General features: G+C 40.7%; 1 non-coding gene across 1 annotated transcript; it reads left to right on the forward strand.

Annotated features, from left to right (window-relative positions):
• The first annotated feature begins 4,779 nt into the window (after window positions 1-4,779).
• On the forward strand, window positions 4,780-4,887 carry LOC127740907 (small nucleolar RNA R71). Its single transcript, XR_008001763.1, has one exon. It is a non-coding gene; the product is annotated as a small nucleolar RNA R71 (small nucleolar RNA).
• Window positions 4,888-8,033: the final 3,146 nt, after the last annotated feature.

Raw genomic sequence — 8,033 nt, forward strand, 5'->3', positions numbered from 1 at the left:
GTGAGTATAGTCTACTCAACACTCAAACCTCGCATCAAACAATTCTACAAACTACAATCGAGAGTATTAATCTCCCGAGTCGTCCTCCCTTGGAATTGCTAGAGAATGCATGTTATTGATTAGGAAGCTTTTGTTGTAATTGTTGAAGGTCAATGCACTAATTCAAACTAACAAAAGTTAGGTGACAAGCAATCAATATTAAAAGACATGGCCTAGGGATAGCACTAGAAATTCTATCACTATAGTTTCCTTCAATGGTGATGACAATTAAGTCTTGCTCCACTTAGTCAACCTCTAAGTGTAGAGGAGAGTCAAGTGAAAGTGATTAGCTTGAGTCACAAGTCCTAGATTCACCCTAAGGGAATCTAGCTTTAGTGCATTCCAAGCCAATTAGCAATCCTTAATTCTCAATCAACAATGGACATCCACTATTCAACTTTTCCTAATGGTCCAAACCCTAAGCCAAGTGAGAAACTTTTAATCCATAACTAGTGTTGGCATTTTATCAAACATATGATGAGCATTCATAAGAGGCATTAAGAAATTAGAATGAAGAATTGAAACGAAGAGATCTAAATCACACAACTATCTAGAATTGAAAAATTACAAGTAATGGATACAAGTAATTGAAAGTACCTCAATTCACTAGTTCCAAATCCAAGTAACAAAGGCAAAAGGTAGATCCAAAGTGAGAGGATCAAAGAACACTAATTGAGAATATGAGAAGAGTAGATCTACTAATTGTATCAAAATAAAAGTGTATTACAATGGATCTCACCAAGAGAAATCAAAGGAGAATTGTAGTGGAGAATGAGGAGAATGAAACCCTTGAGAGAGGTTAGAGTCTCTCTCTCTACCCAAAATGTAATCAACTCTAAGAAAATATCTAAGAACATGTAAAATGAGCTAAAAGTCCCTTAACCCTTCAACCCTTTGCCTCTTTAAGCTTTTCCCGCCAATGCACTTCCCCAAAATAGGGTCTCTAACTGTCTCCATGCTCTGGTCACGTGCTCTCTTGAAAAATCATGTGTGACTACCGGCGCATACGCGCATAGCACGCGCATGCGCCCCTGGGAAAACTGCAATCCACGCGTAGGCGCAATCTGTGCGGACGCGTCTTTGAGGCTCATGACTTAGCCACTACACGCGCCGACTCGTAGCTTGGCTCCTAGCTTTGGCTTTAATGGCGTAGACCTGCGTGGGCGCGCCATGTGCGTGCACGCGTCGGTGCTGAAGTTTCCAAAGCTTAATTTCCCGTGCTCTTTTCCTTTGTACATGCTTCCATTCTCTTCCCCAAGTCATACGTGCCCTATAAAATTTGAAACCACTTAACACACGGGTCACGGCATCGAATGACATAGATGAGGATTAGAAATATATCTAATTTAGTGCAAAAGAAGCATGTTTTCATCCATGAGGCAGAAAGGAACACAAAGTCATGTATTTTTATATGAAAATTGTGTAGAATCATTGATAAAACCCTCAAAATCAATACCGGATAAACCCTAAAAATGGAGTTTATCACTTCCTCATGCGTCTCTTGAGATCCATGAATGGGCTCTCTTGTTTGCTCCATCCTCTTCTTAGTGATGGGCTTGTCCTCTTCAGTGAGGATATCTCCTTCTATGACAACTCCAGCTAAGTTGTATAGATGGCAAATGAGATGAGGAAAAGCTAGCCTTGCCAAGGTGGAGGGCTTTTCGGCTACTTTGTAGAGTTCTAGAGATATGACTTCATGAACTTCTACTTCCTCTCCAATCATGATGCTATGGATCATGATGGCCCGATCCACAGTTACTTCGGATTAGTTGCTAGTGGGGATGATGGAGCGTTGGATGAACTCCAACCATCCTCTAGCCACAGGCTTAAGGTCCAGTCTTCTCAATTGAACCGGCTTGCCTTTTGAGTCTCTTTTCCATTGAGCTCCTTCCACACATATATCCATGAGGACTTGGTCCAACCTTTGATCAAAGTTGACCCTTCTAGTGTAGGGGCGTGCGTCTTCATGCATTATAGGCAAGTTGAACACCAACCTTACGTTCTCCGGACTGAAATCTAAGCATTTTTCCCGAACCATTGTAAGCCAATTCCTTGGGTTTGGGTTCATGCTTTGATCATGGTTCCTAGTGATCCATGCGTTTGCATAGAACTCTTGAACCATTAAGATTCTGACTTGTTGAATGGAATTGGAGAGAACTTCCCATCCTCTTCTTCTAATCTCTTGTCGGATCTCCGGATATTCGCCCTTTTTAAGCTTAAAAGGGACCTCAGGGATCACCTTTTTCTTGGCCACAACTTCATAGAAGTGGTCTTGATGGGCTTTTGAGATGAATCTCTCCATCTCCCATGACTCAGAGGTGGAAGCAATTGCCTTCCCTTTCCTCTTTCTTGAGGTTTCTCTGGCCTTAGGTGCCATCAATGGTTACGAAAAAACAAAAAAGCTATGCTTTTACCACACCAAACTTAGAATGTTGCTCACCCTCGAGCAAAAGAAGAAAGAATAGGAGAAGAAGAAGAAGATATGGAGGAGAGGGAGAGAGGTGTAGGTTTCGGCCAAGGGGAAGAAGAGAGGGTAGTGTTGTGTGAAAATGAAGAAGGATGGAGGGGTTTATATAGTGGAGGGAGAGGGGTTTGGGTTCGGTCATTTAGGGTGGGTTTGGGTGGGAAAGAGATTTTGAATTTGAAGGTAGGTGGGGTTTATGAGGAAGAGTGGATGGATGTGATTGGTGAAGGGGTAATGGGAAGAGAGATTGAGGTATTGGTGAGGGGTATAGTGTTATTGGATTGTGTGAAGAAGAGAGAAGTAGGGTAGGTGGGGATCCTGTGGGGTCCACAGATCCTGAGGTAATCCTGTGGGATCCACAGATCTTGAGGTGTCAATGATTTCTCATCCCTGCACCTTTTAGGCATGTAAAACGCCCTCTGCATGCAATCCTGGCATTTAATGCCAAATGGATGCTTGTTTTTGGCGTTAAACACCCAAATGTAGCTTGTTTCTGGCATTTAACGCCAGCCTGATACTTGTTTCTGGCGTTAAACGCTAGCTTGGTGCTTGTTTCTGGCGTTAAACGCCAGGCAGATGCTTATTTCTGGCGTTTAAACGCCAGATAGCTCTTCCTCCAGGGTGTGCTTTTTCTTCTGCTATTTTTTATTCTGTTTTTAATTTTTGTAATTGTTTTGTGACTCCACATAAAACTTAGAGTTTAATTGTGGGGGCTTTGTTTGACTCTGTATTAAGAGAAGCTTTTCATGCTTCCTCTCCATGGTTGCAGAGGAAGATCCTTGAGCTTTAAACACAAGGTAGTCCCCATTCAATTGAAGGAATAGCTCTCCTCTGTCAACATCAATCACAGCTCCTACTGTGGCTAGGAAGGGTCTTCTAAGGATGATGCATTCATCCTCATCCTTCCCAGTGTCTAGGATTATGAAATCAGTAGGGATGTAAAGGCCTTTAACCTTCACTAACACGTCCTCTACCAATCCATAAGCTTGTTTTATTGACTTGTCTGCCATCTCTAATGAGATTCTTGTAGCTTGTACCTCAAAGATCCCCAGTTTATCCATTACAGAGAGTGGCATAAGATTTATAACTGACCCCAGGTCACACAGAGCCTTCTCAAAGGTCATGGTGCCTATGGTACAGGGTATTAAGAATTTACCAGGATCTTGTTTCTTTTGAGGTAAAGTTTGCTGAACCCATGTATTTAGTTCACTAATGAGCAAAGGGGGTTCATCTTCCCAAGTCTCATTACCAAACAACTTGGCATTCAGCTTCATGATGGCTCCTAGATATTGAGCAACTTGCTCTTCAGTTACATCTTCATCCTCTTCAGAGGAAGAATAGTTCTCAAAGCTCATGAATGGCAGAAAGAAGTTTAATGGAATCTCTATGGTCTCTATATGAGCCTCGGATTCATTTAGGTCCTCAATAGGGAACTCCTTTCTGTCTGGGGAACGTCCCATGAGGTCTTTCTCATTGGGATTCACGTCCTCCCCTTCCTCTTTGAATTCGGCCATTTTGATTATATCAATGGCCTTGCACTCTCTTTTTGGATTCTCTTCTGTATTGCTTGGGAGAGTACTGGGAGGAGTTTCTGTGATTTTCTTACTCAGCTGACCCACTTGTGCCTCCAAGTTTCTAATGGAGGACCTCGTTTCATTCATGAAACTTAAAGTGGTCTTAGATAGATCAGAAACTATGTTTGCTAAGCTAGAGGGGCTCTGCTCAGAATTCTCTGTTTGTTGCTGAGAAGATGATGGAAAAGGCTTGCTATTGTTAAACCTGTTTCTTCCACCATTATTAAAGCCTTGTGGAGGCTTTTGTTGATCCTTCCATGAGAAATTTGGATGATTTCTCCATGAGGAATTATAGGTATTTCCATAGGCTTCACCTATGTAATTCACCTCTACTATTGCAGGGTTCTCAGGATCATAAGCTTCTTCTTCAGAAGATGCTTCTTTAGTACTGTTGGATGCATTTTGCAATCCATTCAGACTCTGAGATATCATATTGACTTGTTGGGTCAATATTTTGTTCTGGGCCAGTATTGCATTCAGAGCATCAATTTCAAGAACTCCCTTCCTCTGAGGCATTCCATTACTCACAGGATTCCTCTCAGAGGTGTACATGAATTGGTTATTTGTAACCATGTCAATGAGTTCTTGAGCTTCTACAGGCGTTTTCTTAAGGTGAATGGATCCACCTGTAGAATGGTCCAGTGACATCTTAGAGAACTCAGATAGACCATCATAGAAAATATCCAAAATGGTCCACTCTGAAAGCATGTTAGAAGGACACTTTTTGGTAAACTACTTGTATCTTTCCCAAGCTTCATAGAGGGATTCACCATCTTTTTGTTTGAAGGTCTGAACATCCACTCTAAGCTTGCTCATCTTTTGAGGAGGAAAGAACTTGGCCAAGAAGGCCATGACCAGCTTATCCCAAGAGTCCAGGCTATCTTTAGGTTGTGAGTCCAACCATGTTCTAGCTTTGTCTCTTACAACAAAAGGGAAAAGCATAAGCCTGTAGACTTCAGCATCTAATCCATTAGTCTTAATAGTATCACAGATCTATAAGAACTCAGTTAAAAACTGATAGGGATCTTCTGATGGAAGTCCATGAAACTTGCAGTTCTGTTGCATTAGAGCAACTAGTTGAGGCTTCAGCTCAAAATTATTTACTCCAATAGCAGGGATTGAGATGCTTCTTCCATAAAAATTGGAAGTAGGTGTAGTATAATCACCAAGCATCCTCCTTGCATTGTTGTTGGGTTCAGCCATGTCTCCTTCTTTTTCGAGATTCTCTGTAAGGTTTTCTCTGGATTGTTGTGCTTTAGCTTCTCTTAGCTTCTTCTTCAGAGTCCTTTCAGGTTCAGGATCTACTTTAACAAGAATGTCCTTGTCCTTGCTCCTGCTCATATGAAAAAAAAAAAGAACAGAAAAGGAAGAGGAATCTTCTATGTCACAGTATAGAGATTCCTTTATGTGAGTAGAAGAAGAAAAGAATAGAAGAAGGAGGAGAAAAGGGTTCGAATTTTGAGTAGAAGAGAAGTGTTAGTAGATAAATAAATAAATAAATAAAATCTTTTTCTTTACGTTTATATTTTTTTCTTTTCCGTTACACTTCATTTTTTTCTTTCGTCCCCCCTCCCTTATTACGTTTTCCTTCTTTTTTTCTCTTTTATTATTAAAAAAATATATAAAAATTAAAAAAATAAATAAATATATATATATTTAATAAAAATATTTTTCTTAATTTCTGAAATTAAGTTTGGTGTTACCTATTTATTATTTTTTTCTTTCTATCTATTATTTATTTTATTTAGTATTTTTTCTTTACACAGGTTACCTCACTAGGAATTCTCTGCACTCTGACGCAGAGATCCCCATTCTTTCTTATTTTCTGTTTGTTTATGCGTAGGAACAGGACAAAGAATATCTCTTAGACTTTGATCCTGAACTTGAAAGGACTTTCAGGCGGCGTTTACAACAAGCAAGACTTTACAAGGCTACAGAATCCACTATGGATCCGAATAATACTGACAATGGCAATGTGGCAAACCCGAATGGGAATGAACAACAAAGGAGAGTACTTGGTTCTTTCTCCGCTCCTACAGTAGATCTGTATGGAGAGAGCATTGTGGTGCCTCCTATTGCTGCGAACAACTTTGAGTTGAAACCTCAACTGGTCACTCTGGTTCAACAAAACTGCCAGTATCATGGTCTTCCCTACGAAGACCCAAATCAATTTATTTCTAGTTTTCTACAAATTTGTGATATTGTGAAGACAAATGGAGTAAACCCAGATGTGTACAAACTCATGCTCTTCCCGTTTGCTCTGAGGGATAGAGCAAAGCTATGGCTAGATTCCCAACCTAAAGAGAGTTTGAATACTTGGAACAAGGTGGTTACTGAGTTTCTCACTAAATTTTTCCCACCAAAGAAGCTGACTAAGCTTAGGGTGGAGGTTCAGACTTTCAGACAGAAGGATGGTGGGACTCTGTATGAAGCTTTAGGCAATGCCCTCCAAACATGTTCTCCAAATGGACTCAACTAGATATCTTTTATGAAGGCTTGGATGAAATGTCCAAGATGTGTTTAGACAATTCTGTAGAAGGTTCATTGCACAAGAAGAAGACACCAGAGAAGACTATTGAGCTGATTGAATTGGTTGCAAGCAACCAATATTTATACTCATCTAACAGAAATCCTGTGAACTCTGAAACCCCTCAGAAGAGAGGCGTGTTGGAAGTAGAAGCTGTTAATGCTCTTCTTGCTCAGAACAAGCTGATGTCTCAGCAAATAAATCTACTTACTCAACAGATGGGTGGCATGCAAGTCTCAGCTATCAACACATAAAATTCACCACAAGAAATCTCCTATGACATGGCAGGTAATTTTGTGCAAAATGATAATTATGATTATGCTCAACCTTCTTTTGAACATGTGAATTACATGGGGAGTAGTCCTAGGAATCCCAACAATGATCCATATTCTAAGACATACAATCAGGGGTGGAGGAATCACCCAAATTTTGGATGGAGGGATTAACCTCAGAGACCTCAGAACTTAAACAATAGTTCTCAGGGCTGTGTCTAGCAGAATAATGATTTGGAAGCAATATTGACAGGTTTTAGACAGGAAACTAGAGCATCCATCAAGAACCTGGAGATTCAAATGGGTCAAATAGCCACCAGAGTTAATGAAATTGATCAGAGGACCACTAATAGCCTTCCTGGTAACACAATTCTAAATCCAAGAGAGGAATGCAAGGCTATCACCTTGATAAGTGGACAAGTGGCAAGCACGAAAGCACAAGTTATGCAGGAAACCCGAGCCTCCATTAGAAATTTAGAGGTGCTAGTGGGCCAACTGAGCAAGCAAATACTTGAGAGGTCTGCAAGTACATTTCAAGGTGATACAGTGGTGAACCCAGGAGAAGATTGTAAGGTTATTCAATTGAGAAGTGGTAAAGTAGCTGGCTCTGAGACCAAGGCCAATGAAGAGCTAGTTGAAAAGGAAGCTCCAGAGGAGAAGAAGGAAGAAGTAGAGCACGCCCCTCCAAAGCGTGCAGATAACCCATTCCCAGACTCTCTTGACACTTATCCTACACTGCTAAGGGCTCCTGAGTACAAGCCTAAGATGCCGTATCCTCAGAGACTTCAAAAGGAGACCAAGGACAAGTAGTTTTCAAAGTTCTTGGAAATCTTCAGAAAGTTACAAATCAATATTCCCTTTGCTGAGGTTTTGAAGCAAATGCCTATCTATGTCAAGTTCATGAAAGAGCTGTTGTCAAAGAAAAAGCGTTTAAAGGGAGATGAGACAATAGTCCTGACTAAGGAATGTAGTGCTGTCATTCAGAATAACTTACCAAGGAAGATGCCAAATCCAGGGAGCTTTTAAATTCCATACACCATTGGGAGCACAACCTTTGAGAAATCCTTATGTGATATGAGGGCAAGCATAAATCTAATGCCCTTATCTGTGATGAAGAAGCTACAAATCCAAGAGGCACAACCCACAAAGATCGCATT

Source organism: Arachis duranensis, chromosome 7 (assembly GCF_000817695.3).
Source record: "Arachis duranensis cultivar V14167 chromosome 7, aradu.V14167.gnm2.J7QH, whole genome shotgun sequence".
In the NCBI taxonomy this organism is placed as follows: domain Eukaryota; kingdom Viridiplantae; phylum Streptophyta; class Magnoliopsida; order Fabales; family Fabaceae; genus Arachis; species Arachis duranensis.